This window comes from Podarcis cretensis (genome assembly GCF_951804945.1).
Source record: "Podarcis cretensis genome assembly, chromosome: 13".
NCBI classification, from domain to species: Eukaryota; Metazoa; Chordata; class Lepidosauria; order Squamata; family Lacertidae; genus Podarcis; species Podarcis cretensis.
In genome coordinates this window covers 42,719,639-42,738,872 of record NC_137182.1, presented here as the reverse complement: position 1 = coordinate 42,738,872, position 19,234 = coordinate 42,719,639, and the positions used below count along the sequence as shown (strand labels likewise).

The 19,234-nt window shown below is 41.8% G+C and overlaps 1 protein-coding gene across 2 annotated transcripts in view; it reads left to right on the top strand.

Annotated features, from left to right (window-relative positions):
• LOC307201265 (angiogenin-2-like) overlaps positions 1 to 19,234 on the top strand; it is a 174,688-nt gene that overhangs the window by 130,288 nt on the left and 25,166 nt on the right. The window contains exon 1 of one of the 2 annotated variants that reach the window (XM_079950325.1): positions 16,794 to 16,840. The exons of the other annotated variant lie outside the window; for it this stretch is intronic. The gene's annotated coding sequence lies outside the window, so the exon portion shown is untranslated. Of the gene's footprint in view, positions 1 to 16,793; positions 16,841 to 19,234 lie in introns of those variants that run through there. 2 annotated transcript variants of the gene reach the window in all.

Genomic DNA, 19,234 nt, shown 5'->3' with positions numbered 1-19,234 from the left:
CTTTTTCACTTCAGTCCAACATTTTTCATAGTTGTCCTTAAATAAGTTCACATTCTTAGCAGTCATATTAACCCCTAAATATTTCACTTTCTTAACCAGTGTTAATCCTGTCTCCTTCTGAAACTTATCTCTCTCAATCACAGTTAATTTTTTCTCTAAGACCTTAGTTTTCATCTAGTTTTCAACTTAAAGCCTGCTACCTGACCAAATTCTTGAATCAGTTCCAGTACTCTTTTAGTATTAGATTCTGGCTCCTGTAAGGCAATACTAAATCATCAGCAAATGCTTTCAGTTTGTACTGTTTAGCTCCCACTTGTATACCTTTAACCAATTGGTCCCTTCTAATCATATTTAACAAAACCTCCAGGACCGATATAAAAAGCAATGGAGAGATTGGGCAACCTTGTCGTGTTCCTTTCTCAATCTTAAATTCTTCCGTCACTACATTATTCACAATTAATTTAGCCTTTTGTTCTGAATAAATTGCACCTATACCATTTCCAAAACCTTGACCAACCCCCATCCCCTGTAGATTCTTCTTCATAAAACTCCAAGAAATATTGTCAAAGGCTTTCTCCGCGTCCACATATATCAGAACTGCTTTAGTATTAATCTTCACTTGTAGTTTTTCTAAGATATTAATTATGTTCCTCGTATTGTCAGACAAATGTCTGCCCGGGAGAAAGCCCACTTGATCTTTATGAATTTCTTCTGCTAACACCTTTTTTAATCTTTTAGCCAAAATATCTGCAAAAATTTTATAATCCACATTAAGCAGTGATATGGGGCGGTAGTTCTTGAGCTGTGTCTTTTAAGTCTCTGTTTTCGGTATAAGTGTAATGTAAGTTTCCTTCCACGACTCTGGTGCCTTTCTCCCTTCCAATATTTCATTACAGACTTCCTTTAAAGGTTGTATTAGCCATTCTTTCAGAGATCTGTAGTATCTTGAAGTCAAACCATCCAGTCCTGGGGATTTACCTAATTGCATACTCTGAATGGCCCCTTCTACTTCCTGCTCTGTTATTTTGTAAATTAGCATTAGCTAATTTTCCTGAGAGATTTTTTGTAGTCCATTAGTTTTCAAAAATCTATCAATGTCCATTTCTTTCTGTGTCTCCCGTGTATATAATTGTTTAAAATACCTCTGGAAGCACTTTCTAATCTCCACTGGATTCTGTATATTCTTTCCTTCCACTTCCAAGTTCGTAATAGTATTAAGTTTTTGTCTTTTTTTCATTTGCCAAGCCAACAATTTTCCGCACTTATTTGCCGATTCAAATGTCTTTTGTCTCATCTGTTTAATCTTCCATTCTATTTCCTGATTCGTCATTTTCATATATTTTACTTGATATAACTTTATATCTTTCAGGATCTCCTGCGACTTTGGTTTCGCTCTCAGTTTCTTCTCTCCTTCCTTTATTTTTTCCAAGATTTTATCTTTTTTCTCATTTTGAATTCTCTTCTTGATAGCATTCTGTTGTATCAGAAATCCTCTCATAACCGCTTTGCTTGCGTCCCAAATTACTCTTTTTTCCACAGTAGTATTCATATTTATCTCAAAATAGTCTCTCAAAGTTTTTTGGGCCTTCTTAGTCACTTCTTCATTCCTAAACAAAGTATCATTCATCCTCCATCTAAAGGAACCAATTGGCGTCAGTTTCATTTCCATCTTCACAGCATTATGGTCAGAGCAAGTTTTAGGGCAGATTTCCACGTTACTAATCTTCGGAACCAGTCCTCTAGTTACCCAAATTTGGTCAATTCTTGTCCATGTCATTTTGGCCTCAGAGAAGAAAGTTCCCTCTCTTCCCAGAGGATTCTTTGTTCTCCAGATGTCAACTAAATCCATATTTTCAGTCATGTCAAAAAAAGTTTTTGGTAGTCTACCATCCTTGGTGACTACCTGTCTCTGTGCCTTGTCCATGTTTGTAGACACCACTCCATTCATATCTCCCATCAGAATCATATTGTAATCCATATAGTCCATCAGGGTCTCATGTAACTTCTTGAAAAATTCCGATTTTCCTTCATTTGGTGCATAAATACCTACTATCAAAAATTTCTCTCCTTGTGATTGAATTTCAATTGCAACAAATCTTCCTTGGTCATCTTTAAATATAAATTTCGGTGATAGGCTCTCCTTTGCACAAAGGACTACTCCTCTTTTTTTTACTTTAACTTTTTTTAACTACCAGCTCTGTGCTTTTCCCACTGACCAAAATAATGTTTCCAAATTCCTTCTGTAGTAAAGGTCCCAGCCACTCGCCCCTCCCTCACCTGCTCCTGCCCTCCAGCTGAGTCAGGTTTCTGGAGCACTGGCCGGGGACCCCTTTACTTTTTTTACAGATACAAAACGCAACAGGATTAGGTAGGCTGCCACCACTCCCTCGTCTTCCGGGGTGCCTAGAGCCACAGTCCGAGGAAGAAGACTATGCTCTTATGTTACCGGCTGCCCCACTCTACAGGTTGCATCCACAACTTGCAGAGAGAAATTATTTAGGTATAGCGTAACCAAGAAGTCAGGCGTTGGATTTAGCTTTTCCCTCAGAAAGGCAAATTAGGACAGAAAAGAGTTTCTTTTCTAAAATTTATTTAAAAAACATAAAGTTAACATGCTTACAGAAGCAGGAACATCTCTTGTGGATTACATGCAGATATAAATAAGAACATTGCTTAGTATAGCTGACTAAATACTCACTTCTACACATTAAGGCAAAGACAGGATAGTTCAGAGTCCTTCAGTTGATCCACATTCAGAAGTCTTAGAAAATCTTCATCACAAAGAGACAAAAGATGGCTGCCAGGTCAAACGTTAGCACTGGGCGGATTTCAGAGTGCTTTCCCCAGCCATTCCTAAGATCTTTATTCACAAATTGCACGTGGAACCAGAAACCCAGGTCCAATCACAATCCTAGGTTACATTCAAATTCTCCAATGACCAGCTTGTGGGCTAATAATTTTAACCTGTGACAGCTGGGCCAATTAAGGCTTCAGAACCTAGATCAAAGGTTTTTCCTCCCTTCCGGAAGCTTATGCAGATGCACATTCTCAGGCAATTAAACAATTGATAACAACATGGAGGGAATGTGCATAACTTCAACCCCAGGTGTCAAACCCTTAAATCAGCCAGAGAGTTCCTTCCTGCGATATCTCTTTCACACCCTTAGAGCCTGCTGGTCTATGGGTTAAAGCAACAGGACCTAGTTCCCATAATTCTTGTGGCTTACTGGTTTCCCACAAGGCCTTGCTCTTTACATGACCAAAGAACAACTTCTTGAAATGTATTAACGTTACTACACCTTCCAAGTACCAGAATTTTAGATTTCAAGTTGTATTGGCCACCGTTACTAAAAAAATAACAACCCAGATTTGAGCACCAGCAGAAGTATCAGGTCCTCCTGCTCCCTACTTGATGAAAGGTGTCTCCCTGGAAGACAAAACACTAACCTTTTCAAGAGATGTCTGTTCAGATTTTGAAAGCTGTGCTATGTGGATTATAGACATGGCCTCCTCTCTTGATGTTTTGACCCTGTGGTTCAGCTCCAGAGCCCAATGTGGATCTGTATGAACATTTCATCCCCATTAATGTAGGGAGATACACCTGACATCCTCTCTACCTTGCCCCAGACCTTTTCCCCTGGGATCTCAATCCTACCATTAGGGACTATGCAAGGGTGTTTGTGATCTGTGTGTGTTTTAAGCACTCCTAGTAGGAAATGTCCAGGGCAACCCTGAGATAGAGAAGATGTCACAGGGATGCCACAAGACCAGCCAACAAAAATCTTGACTTTGCTCCTGTGTGAACAAGCCTTACAAAACTACAGAAGGAAGGCAAGGATTGAGCCTAGTGTGGCTTCATTTGATGGGGCGTTGGTGGCTAGGCTCCCTGCAAATGATGAATGAGGAGGATGTGCCATCCAGTGTAAGCTGGAGATAATGGTGGGACATTCAAGTGGGGCTCAGAAGTATTCACAGCTAGCTTATCTGAATCACAAGAGAGAGGGCCAGTAAAACAGAAAGGTATTAATTCACAAATAGGAAACATGGCCACTGCAAGATGGGCTTTGCAGAAATGGCTTGTACCAGGGTGGATCTTGGTGCCTGGTAACTCCCTTCCAGCCTGTGGCCAATGGGAAGAAGATGAGATATTGAGCAGAAGGCAGCCTACCTGTTACCGGAATGCTTTTCCTATGCCAGCATCAACCTCTATAATGATTGGCATCAATAATAATGAAAAATAAATGTGGCTATGTTTTACCCACTATGGATCACACATTGTAAATACATTAATGCAGCAGACCGTAACAACATTTGCTTTAATAGCATGTCGGCAACAATCTATGATTGTTGCCAGCCCATAAACTTGGTTTTTCTGCGGTCTTACCTAAGTTCTACAATTTGCCCCATTTTTAATTATGTATGGGCTGTAGCTAAATGAAAACATTAATTCTTAATTATGATTGTTGAATCATAAATGTAGAGAAGAAAACTTGACATAAAGAAACTGTAGTCTCCCCCACTGCCACACCGTCTTTTGCACTGAATGAAGTGTTACCTCAAGTTCAAACCTTAATGACCTTGCAGCTGCTTCTATTCCGCAGTTTGTGATCTTATCACTTCAAGCACATGACTGTTCTTTAGTTCAAATTAAGCTCTAATTAACAGGAGAACATGTGCTTCTTAATGGCGGCGTTGGAAGGTCTTTGGCAGGTGAAGTGCTTTTGCACAATATGTGACTGAAAATATTGCTGGGTTTCCCCAGGAGAACACGAGGTTTTATGCGGTCTTACCTGAGTTCTAAGGGACGCGGGTGGCGCTGTGGGTAAAAGCCTCAGCGCCTAGGGCTTGCCGATCGAAAGGTCGGGGGTTCGAATCCCCGCGGCGGGGTGCGCTCCCGTTGCTCGGTCCCAGCACCTGCCAACCTAGCAGTTCGAAAGCACCCTCGGGTGCAAGTAGATAAATATGGACCGCTTTCTAGCGGGAAGGTAAACGGCGTTTCCGTGTGCAGCTCTGGCTCGCCAGAGCAGCGATGTCATGCTGGCCACGTGACCCAGAAGTGTCTTCGGACAGCGCTGGCCCCTGGCCTCTTGAGTGAGATGGGCGCACAACCCCAGAGTCTGGCAAGACTGGCCCGTACGGGCAGGGATACCTTTACCTTTACCTTTTTACCTGAGTTCTACAAGTGGCATTATTTTTAATTAAGTATGGGCTAAACAAAAGCATTAATTCTGAAAATGAAAGCCTGTAACCTAAGACATTTTGGCAACCAATGTGGATGTAGTAGGATAAACGATGGTGTCTGTTCAGGTCTACAAGCTAGTTTCGTGAGTCATGTGACTGTTCTGGGAAACCACTGACAGGAATTAGCTCCCAGTGCAAAATGCAAATACATTTCCTTCAGGTAAATATGGCTGCTGTTTTTTTATTGGTACATATCCATATTTTGGAACTCAGTGCATTGATTGGTAAGTCGAAGCATGAGTATTTCCAGACATAGGAGCCTTTTCCTAACATGGAATCCAGCACTTTTGACTGCTGCACCCTGCGTTGACATGTGATTGCATGATTTGCATCAAATAGTTTAATGATCTCAGGCAAGCAAGCAAACCCTGATAAGAATTAATGAGTCTCTGGCAGTTATATGACACCTTTATTCACAATTAACATCCAGAGAGCAACTCCAAGCCTGCCACTCTTACCTACGAGTTGGTCAATTGTGTCCCCCTCCCTTTCACAGCACAAAGTGCGCCAAAGTCCAGTCCTTCCTCTCTTCTAATTCTGTTACATTTTAACCCTTTCAGCTCTTTTGTTTGGGGAGAATGTGGGTGAACTCCCCACCACCACCATGAAACAAAGAGCCCTCTTAATGCTGCCTCCTTCCTGGTTGCATAGCAACCTCCAAAATGTCATCTATCTCCTCCTCTACTGCTGCCTTCGAGCTTTCCAAGTGTGCTGCTCTATCTAAATCTGGGAACTCTTGATGAAGGGGTGCTGAAATAACCCACTCCTGCTCTGTCCTTCTGCAGTCCTTCATCTCCAGAGTCAGAGTCTTCCCAGGTGTTCGATTCAGTCACATCCCTGACAAGTAGGGAGACGAAGGACCTGAGACTTCTGTAGGTGCTGAAATCTGGGGTTTTTAGTAGAGTAGCCAATACAACTTGAAATTTAAAATTCTGGTTCCCAAACTGTTTGGGAACAGCAATTCCCTGTAAATTGCCCACTGTCGATCCATATAAACTCTTTTTACTGTAATAGCCTTGATAAGAGATAGCCATAAAGATGTTTTCCTTTCCAGCAGATTTTTACCTTTCTCCCAAACTCTATATAGTTTCTTCCTAACAATATGGTTCATAAAACTTTTATAAATTTAACACCTTCCCATACTAAAGACATGCCTGCCTGCCCATTTTTAAGTCGAGGATGTCTGCATTATCCATACATATATAATTTTGCCATAATATAATCAATTACACCTTTTGTCATTCTTTACAATACATACTGTATATATATGTCTATACCTATCTATCTACATTCCTTACATATACTGTTGTACTGTATTTGTACCATTGTGACTTCCCTCCACCTCTGCTCAGCTTCCAATGTTTTCCATTCCTTTAATATTGTGTTAAAGATGTTAAATACATATTCCCTATTAGTCACTTTCAAACCGAATAGCTGCTCTCATTTTGGCCAATTCTAGAAATTCACAAAGCATATTTTGCCACTCTGCTACTGAGGGGACAGCATCCCCTTTCCAATTTCTAGCTATCATTATTCTGGCTGCAGTTGCGGCCCATAAGAACACTTTTTTCTTATCACCTGGATGTCTCTTGAAACTATACCTAATAAAAATGCTTCAGGCTTTTTCTCAAAAGATGTTTTAAACATCTTTTTTTTTAATTCCTCATGAATATTACTCCAGAATTTTTTTTAATTTTCCCACATCCCCATCATACTTGATACATCATTCCCTCTACCCCATGACATCTCCAGCACATATTTGATTTTAATCTGTATATTTTGGCTAGTCTGACAGGGGTCATATACCACCTATACATCATCTTCATCAGATTTTCCCTAATTGTGTAGCATGCAGTACATTTAATATCCTGCTTCCACAATTTTTTCCATTGCACCATCTGAATATTATAGCCGATGTCCACAGCCCACCTGATCATCACCTCCTTTACTTCCTCATCCTTCAGTTCCTACTCTAACAATAATTTATAAGTTTTTGATAGTTCTTTCTTTGTATTTTGAAATAATTTTATTTGTAGTTTTGATTCCTCTTTCCAAATCCATTTTTTTTTATTCCAATTAAATATGTCATTTAATTGATGGTATTGCAACCAGCCAGTACAGTGTTGTTTAATTTCCTCAATGGTTTTCAATTTTAATTGGCCATGAAGTTGCTGATTATTCTCCCTATATTTCTTCTTTACCAAAAATGCTTCCAGAGGTGATACCCACCACGGTATCTTGGGTTCCAATAAAACTTGATATTTTGTGCACACTTTATACAATGATTTCCTAATTATGTGATTTAGAAACCCTTGGTGTACCTTAACTTTCTTATGGTGGTAGCTTGGTTTATGAACTTAATCCGTTCTGGCAGTCCGTTCTTAAACCAAAGTATTTTTAAACCAAAGCATACTTTCCCATAGCAGTGGGGGACTCAATTTACAAATGGAACACACTCAACAGGAAGCGGAACATGTTCTGCTTCCAAGACAAAGTTCACAAACCAAAACACCTACTTTCGGGTTTGCAGTGTTCTTATTCCAAGTTGTTCATAAACTAAGCTGTTCTTAAACCAAGATAACACTGTATATACAAGGTACGCATGCCATCCATACTGATTATTCCATCCCTCTATAACTAGTATGTCTGTATTGTCTAACAGTATCCAATCTCATATCCAACATAGGCATGCTGCCTCGTAGTATAATATTAGGTCCCGGAGAGCAAAGCCTGTCAGGAGGTCCTACACACAAGTAGGAGTCTGGCAGAGACACATGCCTGACTGGCGTGTTCTTTCCCTCCTGGTCGGTCATTTAGGATATCAAAAATCTTTCACCTCCAAGAAGTCTCCACCCAACTGGTGGATCAGACCCTTCTGTGGTGTAAACGTATCCTTGATGACGTCTAGCACCTCTAGCCTTGCTTCATGTCGCCTTTGGAAAACGCTGAAGATCTTCCTGGCCTTTGGACTTTGTCCAAACTTCCCACAGGAATAACTTTCCACTGCTTCGAACTCAGTGCCACCACCTGGTGGTTGCAACGATGGTTGGATGCCTTGGCAGTAAAGCCCCCTTGCTCCTCCTGTGCTGGAGATTCTTCCCCCATTACAGGAAACATCGCCCTTGCGCATTTTTCCTCCAAATGCCTCCCACTGCATGGGGAGCTTTTTGTGTCAGGAAAACAGCTCTGCGTCTTTACACCCAAGACGCCTCCAGAGCCTAGCATGGCTGTTTAAAAAAAATATTGCCTAATGTTATCCCTTTTATTCCCTGGTCTTCTTTAATGTCCTGATTAAGTATTTCCAAAACCATGATGGGAAAGAGTGAGCATCCCTGCCTTGTTCCTTTTTCTATTTTGAAAGATTCTGTCATTTCGTTGTTAATTATTTAGTTTTTCTTCTTCCATATATTGCTTTTATTCCTCTGGTAAAACACTCCCCCATTGCCATCAGATATAATAATAATAAATTTTATTTATATCCCGCCCTCCCCAGCCGAAGCTGGGCTCAGGGCGGCTAACAACAATCAAAATAATCCAACGATTCTAAAATCATTTCATTATAAATAGTTCCATAACTTTTTCCAGAAATTTCCTTGATACGTTGTCAAATGCCTTCTCAGCTCCTACAAATATGAAGGCTGCTTTTTTGCTTGGTTTCAAGTCCAGATATTCAATTATTAGTGTTCTCGTATTATTATTCATTCGTCTACCTGGCAACAATTCGGCCTGATCTTCATTGATGATATGCTTCAGTACTACTTTTAATCTATTGGGCACGAATTCTGTGTAAATTTTGTAATCATTGTTGACCATTGGTCTTTAGCTAGCATTTCGTCATTCATATATATTTCCTTTTTAATTTGTTCCACTCCACCCCCCGGTAATCCATTCTTTTAACCAACACAATCCATTCTTTTAACTAACACAAACAGGCTGCCTCATAATACATTTGCACATCTGGCAGGGAATTGCCTCCTCTTTGTTTTATCATAATGTTATGTTTAATTCTTGGCTCCCCCCCCCCCCAGCCAGATGAATTTAGAAATATCCTTCTTCCATTCTTTGAAGCAGCCTGAATTATTTAGAACTGGAATTTATTGGAGAGAATTTTAAGCACCCTCAATGGCATATTACAGCTCCAATCTTCTGATTTGTTGCTATCTTGCTCTCAGAGTTGTGCTTAATTCTCTTTCCCCACTTCCTGCTTCACCCACTTGGTGACACACTTGAGTGCCCCCAAGCGGTTTCTTATTATCAAGCTGATAACTATTTATTATTACTGTTTTCTGTATTTTCTTTAAAAATTTTGCACCCCTAAGAATTTGGCAACCAGGGAAACCAACACTGTGGCTTTGCCCATGCTACACCACTGCTTACGGGGAAGGTATGGGATTTTGCAGATAACTGGGAATGAATGAATGAATGAATGAATGAATGGGGAAAGAGTTTGTTGGGCGTATGCCAGTGCTTGAAGTAATAAAAACCAAGGTATAGGTATCTGTGGTTTTTTCCTGTGTTTGTTTTATTTATGGTGAGCCCCAGAGTGTCCCAATTCTTTGGGGAAGGTGGAATGTAAGTAAGTACACAAACAAACAAACCCAAAACAAACACACTAAAAATATGTTTGTGGGAGGGGAGGTTATAGGCTTTTTTCCCTCTTGTTTTTATTATGTATTTCATAGTTTTCTTTTGTATTTTTCTGCAGTGACCTGCCCTGAGATCTTTGGATGAAGGGTGGTGTATGAATTTAATGAATTAATTGATCAATTCATAATTATTAATAAAAATAGCAATGCTGGCAAAACAGAAAATTGATGACTGATGGAAGTTAAGCTTACTCTCCCCAAAACATTTTAAAAGATGTGCTGGGACCTATTAGGACCCCCTTTCTCCCCCTTTCGTGGGACCAAGGAAAATGGACTTTTGCAGAAAGGAATCTCCCACTCATATTTGCCCCTCTCCTGACTGTGAGACTTTGTATACTTAAGCCAGAGCTTTCTGAACAAACAAGAATAGAACACACTATCTTGCTTATGCAGGGAAAATGTTTATTTTAGCAAAGTCAGAAAGGCCTGTAAACTCACACATTGAGGAAAATAAGCCACAACATACAAAATACAAAAGCTATGTAAAAACTAGTTAACATGAATGTTGCAAAGGGGATTTAAGGACTTGGCCAAGATGACAGGCCCAGCTCAAGTGAAATCTTGATATTTCCCGGGGTTTCTGGACCCTACCAGTTGCTGGTCCTAGATTAGGAAAACAGTCTTTGCTGGAACCATCCTGTCTCTTCTGGAACTCAACCTGCAATAAACTGTTGCATTGTGGAGTGCTCTCATTCATTGATCTAGGCAACCAGTTGTTGCATTCTCCTACTCCATTTTGCTCCCGTGCCAGTCTGTGGGAACGTCTTGAATTTTGCTTTTACATCTTAGGCTGTGGTTTTCTCCGCCTAAGATTTCTTTTTGTACATCTGTACATGTAGGAGTTTCATAAAGGATGTTAAGAAGTGCCCCTCATTTCCCAAAGAAGTGGCTTGTTTCCTGAGTACAATCCTGTCAACATAAACCAAGGAAGTTTATTACATTCAGCAATAAATCAGAGCAATGCCCATAATCAAAGGACAGTGGAAATTTGGTTTTCGATCATCTCAGAAGTCAAATGTTTCGGCTTTGGAACGCCGAAAACCCGGAAGTAAATGCTTCTGTTTTCGAATGCACCTTGGAAGTCAAAAGGCTTCCACTGAGTGTTTCTCAATTTTTCAATTAAGTCTGCAGGCCGCCCTTTGTGCCTTGGTTTTCAAATGTTTTGGAAGTCGAACGGTTTTCCGGAATAGATTACGGTCGAAACGGAGGTTCCACTATATTCCATGTCTGCTTATCTGAGTCACAAGGTAGAACTATAATATCAGTTGCTTCAGGCATCTCTTTCGAAAGTTATTCAATTAAAAAGCATCTGAAAAACTAGTCAGGCTATTCTTTTAAAAATATGTTCGAAAGCAGATTGATAGTCAATCAAAAAATGGTGGTTTTGGAAAAAGATGGTGTCTTCCTAAAGAGAGCTCAACACTTTGAGGGTGTCCTGCTGGTTTTTCCTTTCTGAAATATGGCAATCCCATGTCAATCCAGAGTGCAGCAGTCCAAAGAGCTGAATTCCATATTAGGAAAAGGCTCATTCTATATCTGGAACACTCACATGACTCACGAAACTAGCTTGAAGACCTGAACAGACACCAATATTTATCTTGCTACATCCACAGTGGATGCCAAGATGTCTGAGGTTACAGGCTTTAATTTCCAGAATTAATGTTTTTGTTTAGCTACAGCCTAGACTTAATTAAAAATAAGGCCACTTGGAGAACCTCTGCCAGTTGCCCAATCCCACCTGGGGAGGAGTTGCCAAGGTGATCAGGCCAGGTAGGGGGAGGGACCACCCTGTCCACACAATAGGGGGAGGAACATACCTGGGAAGTGTCAGTTGACTCCAGAGTTTCTCCCACCCTACCCACCCTCAGTTATGCCTTCTATTTCAGGTTAACCTTTCCTCCACTGCTACATCAATGTCACTGTTCAAGGGCAAGAAAAGAATTCCCCTCCGTTGGCAGGTTTTGCCTTTCCCGTAGCAAAACATCACAACGTTGGCAGTTTCAGGCGTTGGGTGGAATCCTTTAGTCTATCTTCCCTAGATAGGAGTGGGCGTGTAGCAGTGACCCACGCTCCCTTCCTCTTTGAGGCCGCGATCACAGGGATCCCCGCTAAATGGTTTGTTTGAATCATAGAATCATAGAATCATAGAGTTGGAAGAGACCACAAGGGCCATCGAGTCCAACCCCCGGCCAAGCAGGAAACACCATCAGAGCACTCCTGACATATGGTTGTCAAGCCTCTGCTTAAAGACCTCCAAAGAAGGAGGGGAGGCATTGGCCGTACGCCTACAGGTTCTCATTGCTCTCCCCTGCGACGGCGGCATTCCCCAAATCCCCAGAGTGGGAGGTATAATGCCCAATGCCTATGCCAAAGTCTACCTTCATCTGAAACATAATAAAGTTGTGGCCAATTTTAATCCCATAGCATGTTGTCTTGAGTCGTTATTCCACTAGGGGGCCAGCCGGGGTTTGGGGGACTCTGCACGTCCACACACAAAAACCAGCAATATTTTCATTCATAGATTGTGCAAAAGCACTTCGCCTGCCAAAAACCCTCCAATGCTGCCATTAAGAAGCACGTGTTCTCCTGTTAATTAGAGCTTAATTTGAACTAAAGTACAGGCGTGTGCTACAAATGTTGAGCTCACAAACCTCGGAACAGAACCTGCTGCAAGGTCATTAAGGTTTGATCTTGAGGTAACACTTCATTTGGGGCAAAAGGACAGTGTGGGCAGAGAGGAGCCTCAGTGTGGGCAGAGAGGAGCTTAATATAAAGTTTTCTTCTCTACATTTAGGACTTCTGAAGTACCACTGTATTGAAGTAGATGGGCCAATGGTCTGACTGCAGCCTCATAACTACCTAATGAGGGAATTAGGATTACAATTTGAGCAAGGTTGTCATAGCCCTTTTCAGATTTTCCCTTGATTTTCCCTAGGAAGTGGGTTATATAATAAATCTGAAGGAAAAAAGGGAAAGCATGAAGATGCCCTGTTGAAGTTTACATCATTTCCTCTATTTTCTGCTCAGAAAAACCACCAAGAACCACAGTGAGCCATGGCTGCCAAGGGGCCCTGTCCTTTATGACTGCTCTTGGTTTTGCCCTCCGGGATGGTGCTGGGGACTGAAGCCTCCTGGGATTTCCCATCCTTCAAACCAAAGGACTACAATTATTTACTCAGGAAAAGAGGCTTGTATTACACAATGGCACGCATTTTCATTCATGTCTCTGACCAAGATCTAAAAAACATCTGCACTTCATAGGGTGCCCCAGTAACTGGTCCCAAGACGAGCTCATCTCCCGTTCGAGTCACCAACTGTATAAAATATAAATTCAGCTACCACACTTTTGAGGGAATTAGAAAATTTCCCTTTCATGTGAGAACGGATACCCAATTGAATTTAGATATTGAATGCCATTGTTGCACAAGCAGATTTCTGCTCAGGCAACAAAAGTCTGCTACCATCCTTTCCGACACTCAGCAGCCCACTACACTAACCCCATCCTGCACTCCATCCCTCTCAAGAAACCTCTCAAGTTAGCCCCCCAATCTTCCAGGGCAGGTCTGGGCAAAGGCATGAGGATTGCAAGAAGAAGGAGTTGAAGTCCTTTTACATAAGCAAATATCTATTTTACCTGCTCAGAAGTCACCATTGGATTGCCACCAGGATTTCTTCCTTCTTGAGGGTGAAAAGGCCACTCTGATCACTTTGGGCCTCCACTTTGTCCCACTGCTCATCTCCTACCCCACTTTTCATCATATAAAAGTATGATCTCATTCCTTTTCTCATGATTCTTGCTGCTGTGGGATCAAGCAGATATTTGTGGTATCCCTGGTTGCCTGTTTAAACCCAGCCTCTTTCCTAACTCTTCCAGATAAGCAGACATGGTATATACATTTCTGATATACAGCTTTGTTCTTTCCCCCTTTTTTTCTCTGTATCACTCTATTTCTTTTAAAACTGAATTTATGTCAATAAAATATGAACATTAAAAATCCCTGAAACTGTCTGTGACTTCCTGGTCTACTTCTATTTGTCTTTCTCGCAGCACTGCCAGTTCTGTGCTTTTCTCACTCACCATTCTAATGTCAGGGATGTGGCTGGATAGAACACCTGGGAAGAGGCTGACTCTGAAGATGAAGGAATGCCAGTACAGAGGGAGCCGGAATCAAGTAGAAGAGGGGTTCGTGATGAGTTCTGGCATCTCTTTTTCTAGAAAAATAGGCTTCATGCTTGGAAATGTAAAACAAGTAGAATGTAAAACATGTTGTTGCGTGCCAAGGCCCCCATTATTGTCCACCTAATTGCCAATAAACACACGGACATGAGTGTTTTGTTTTATGGGTTCCAGTAGGCCACAACTTTATTGGTTAAAGATGTGAATGGTTTGGCTTAGGCATTTGGTGAAACCAGGCTATATCTTGACTCCTGCCTGTCTCCTGGGAGTCCATCTAAGGGTAAACCACCATTAGGGGGTGCCCTATGACATCAATTAGAGACACCCAGAGGGGTCCCCGTAAGGGTTGTGACATGGCCCTAGCCCACATCCCAGCTTTGGACAGAATTCACAACCCCGGATCCCTTTAACAGGATACCCTTACTGAGGAGGGGCAGGCGGAGGCTACAACCTCCCCTCCATACAAACAAAGGCTAACCGCCACTCGAGCCCAAAGGGCTTGCCGCCAACACCCTCATACCTGCAACCAATCCCTGATGCACTCTGAAGTGTCATTCAACAGGGTATCATTGCCGACATCGGAAAGGTGTACCACGTCACTGCGAGACAAGGCTTCCTTGTCGAAGGTGAAGACAGGTGATTGCGTTCTTCCTGGCTCTATTAATGGCCAGAAAGGAAAGCTAAGACCAGGCACCCCCAAACATGGCCCTCCATATGTTTAGGGACTACAATTCCCATCATCCCAGACCACTGGTCCTGGTAGCTAGGGATGAAGGGAGTTGTAGTCCCAAAACACCTGGAGGACGAAGTTTGGGGATGCCTGGCTTAGACCATTGTTGAAGCTTTGTTTAAGCTGCCAAGCGGGAAAGGTGAGCAGACTTATTATAAGGGGAATGGTTTTTTTTAAAGAGGGGTGGACATACAGCATGGTTTTGGGGTTAGAGGTGGAGCTCAGATTCATTCATTCAGTCCCTTGCTCAGATCTCGCTTCAGCGAGAAGCTTACACGGTTTATACAAATATCCTATCTCTTGGCATCATCTCCATGACCCTCAACAATGGTATAAGCTTCTTGTCTTATGTAGAATAATGCCAGAGGCATGATGGGTAATTAATACAATAGCCAACATCTGTAAGTGGATGATGTTAATTATATCACTGCCTGCACTTGAAATTTGTCCCGTGGTCAAAAACATAATAATAGTCAAAATTCTACCCACTTGTGAAGGGTGTGCACAAATGGAGTGTCATGCTCTATAAAATGCATTGTATGGTTACTATCCTCCGTAGACTGTTGTTGCATGACAGTGGTCCCATACTGTCAAATGCTGACTCTCCACATTGTCGTTTATCAAGTAATGACTGGCAAGTGTCAATATTCACACGGATATATGATCATGACTAGACAACATCCACCACATTTGCACATGAGAATTTGGAAGGATATACAGTGGTACCTCGGGTTAAGAACTTAATTCGTTCCAGAGGCCCACTCTTAACCTGAAACTGTTCTTAACCTGAGGTACCACTTTAGCTAATGGAGCTTTCCATTGCCGCTGCACTGCTACCACACGATTTCTGTTCTCATCCTGAAGCAAAGTTCTTAACCCGAGGTACTATTTCTGGGTTAGTGGAGCCTGTAACCTGAAGCGTCTGTAACCCGAGGTACATTGCAACCTTATTTTGCTAATGCAAGTACGTGAAGTTTTCAGGAAGGATAAAGGATTAGGAGAGATTTGTGAGGGTTCCAGTTCCATTTTGGCCCACAGAGTTGAAGATGAGTTAATCATGTGCGTCAACTGTTTTAATTGGAAAGCCTTCTAGTACAACTTATGATTTGGGTGGTGGATACAGCTTTTACCTCTATAAATAATATTTTAATACAATAATAATGCATAAGAATACAGAATAAAAAAAATGCATAGTGAAAATAAGAACCAAAAATAAATGAATAATCAATAATCCCCCATCCCATGAATTGGGCCTGGAAATGAGTGCAGTTGGGCTCGGTGTAATATGACCGAAGAATCTTGCCCTGGCCACCGAGTTCTGCACTAACTGAAGTTTCCGAATTGTCTTCAGAGCTCTGAGTAGAATACCTGACAGTAATCTAACCTAGAGGTTCCCAGAGCATAGACAACAGTAGTTAGGCTGTCTGTGTCCAGATAGTCATAGAGCTGGGCCATCAGCTGAAGTCGATGGAAGGTACTCTGTGCCACTGATGCCACCTTAGCCTCAAGAAACAGCAAAGCATTCCAGACGTACCCCAAAGTAGAAGATATCTGCCTCTTGGGTCTTCCAGTGAGTCTTTAATAACAAGGGGGAACATTCATGCTATAAGCACTGTATCCACTGTAGAGAATCAGGATTAGCCCTGATAAATATGGGTGGGTGAACACTTTCCCATGCATTGCATGATGTAATATGCCTGTCTGGAGTGGGTAAAAATATTCATGTGAGAATATAGACATCAGCTGTACCATCAACCTGTTGGGTACAGAATGTGTCCTACCAGAACATTCAAGATCAATTAAATTAGACCTACATGTTTTTCTACTAATGATGCTTCATTTCCTTCTCCCACTGGGGGAAAAATAGGCTTCCAGCCTTTGTCCCAGTACATCCAGTAACAATTTTCCACGTATCATCATCCACCATAGCTGAATTCACTCTATATAAGGTTTCTCTTCCTGAAGGATGCATACGAGGAGAGGAGCATACGAGCGAAAGAAGATATTTTGATCGACTCTTTGGGAGACCAATTTCTATTACACTAGGTAAGAAAAAGACCTCAACATGCTCATCTACGAAGCTATGTTCATTGTTTTGTTCAGGAGTGGGAAAGGTGGCCTAGAAGCACACTGCAGGCAGATTTTAAATCAGCCAGCTTTTGAATAGCTAAACTTTGTCTGTCATTTCTTTTCTTCCATGCTTGATTTCAATTTCCCCCCGTCTTTAACAGACTAAACCTTTTTCATGTTTAACAACACTTTCTCCTTGTATTCCCCGCCCCCCCGGAATTATATTTCTCTATGCATATATTCATTTTTGTGAATAAATATTTAACCTCTGTGTGACTCCTTCTCCTAAGTTCTAGTCATGCCAGCCATATTCTTTACCTGCATTTCACTGGCAGCCATTCATCTTTGAGCACAAGCTCTCTGACAATAGATGTGGTGGCTGAGCTGTGGATTGGCTGCATCAATTCAGAGTACAGAAGTCTGATGAGATGACTGTATGTAACAGCCATGCTGAAATTTAGGTTACACTGCTTTCTCCGGAATTTAAATATTGCTATGTGCAGGAATTGTTTAATTTTTGGAGAAAGATTAAGTCATGTAAGTACCACCACCCCTGTACAAGGAAGCCCAGTATCCTTATATACAAATGTGCATTTTGAGAAGGTATGAACAGCAGAAAGTAGGAAGTAAAGCTCTACGTACAGGGAAATGAAGCTTCATTGGGAAAAGCTACATTCCTAGATTTAGGATAATTGCCCATTTCAAAGGTGTTTACACATTTTTTATCTAGAAAGCTAGAAAGTAGATGCCAAGTCATCATTGGGATGTCTCAAAGAGAAAGCAGGGTCTGACTTGAACAAATTTTATGAATTTCTTAGTTCGTCTGTTTGTCTTTAAGGACTGGCACAGCAGTCTGTCTTTTTCTTCTTCACTCATCCCTTTGTCCTTTTGTATCATTAGAATCTGCAGCCTGCGAGTAGGGACTATTTTTTTTTCAGTGGGTTATACTTATGCTGCCCTGGGAGTCAAACACTGTTCCTTCTTTCTGGCAATAAAAATACATTGGCAATAAAATCAATGGGGTGTAATGGGGTGGAGGAAGAGAGATGGGAATGGGGAAGGGCCACAACTCAATGCTAGGGGTACCTTGGATCCGAACGCCTTGCGAGTCAAACACTTTGCCAACTGAATCCTGTAAACCTGGAAGCGAGTGTTTCAGTTTTCTGCGCAGAACAACCACCAAGAGCCACAGCGAGCCATGGCTGCCAAGGGGCCCTGTCCTGTATGGCTGCTCTTGGTTTTGCTCTCCTGGATGGTGCTGGGGACTGAAGCCTCCGGGGATTTCCGGTCCTTCAAACACGAGTATGTCGATTACCCGAAGACTGAAGTCGCAAAATACTGCAACTATATAGTCCAGAAAAGAGGCCTGGCTCCCTACGCCGATCACACTTTCGTTCATGTCTCAGACCAAGATCTTAAAGACATCTGCACTGTTATTGGCATACCAGAAACTGGTCCATTTTCGAGCTCATCTCCTGTTCCAGTCACCACGTGTTATAGATATAATTTCCGCTACCACGAATATTACTTTATTAGGAATATTTCGCTTTCTTGTAAGAATGGATACCCAATTGAATTAAGATTTTGAATGCCATTGTTGCACAAGCAGACTTCTGCTCAGGCAACAAACCTCCGCTACCATCCTCTCTGACACTCAGCAGCCCCCTACACTTCCCCCCCGTCTGCACTGCATCCCTCTCAAGAAACCTCTCAAGTTAGCCCCCCAATCTTCCAGGGCAGGTCTGGGCAAAGGCAAGAGGATTGTAAGAAGGCGGAGTTGAAGAAGTCCTTTTACTTAAGCAAATATCTGTTTTACCTGCCCACAAATTGCCACTGGATTGCCACAAGCATTTCTTCCTTCTTGAGGGTGAAAAGGCCACTCTGATCACTTTGGGCCTCCACTGTGTCCCACTGCTCATCTTCAACCTCACGTTGCATGATATAAGTGAGATCTCATGCCTTTTCTCATGGAGATAATGGTGGGACATTCAAGTGGGGTTCAGAAGTATTCACAGCTAGCTTATCTGAATCACAAGAGAGAGGGCCAGGAAAACAGAAAGGTATTAATTCACAACTGGTGGGAAACATGGCCGCTGCAAGATGGGCTTTGTGGAAATGGCTTGTACCAGGGTGGACCTTGGTGCCTGGTAACTCCCTTCCAGCCTGTGGCCAATGGGAAGAAGATGAGATATGGACCAGAAGGCAGCCTACCTGTTACCGGAATGCTTTCCCTATGCCAGCATCAACCTCTATAATGATTGGCATCAATAAAAAACAAAATAAATGTGGCTATGTTTTACCCACTATGGGTCACACATAGTAAATACATTAATGTAGCAGACCGTAACAACATTTGATTTAGAAAGCATG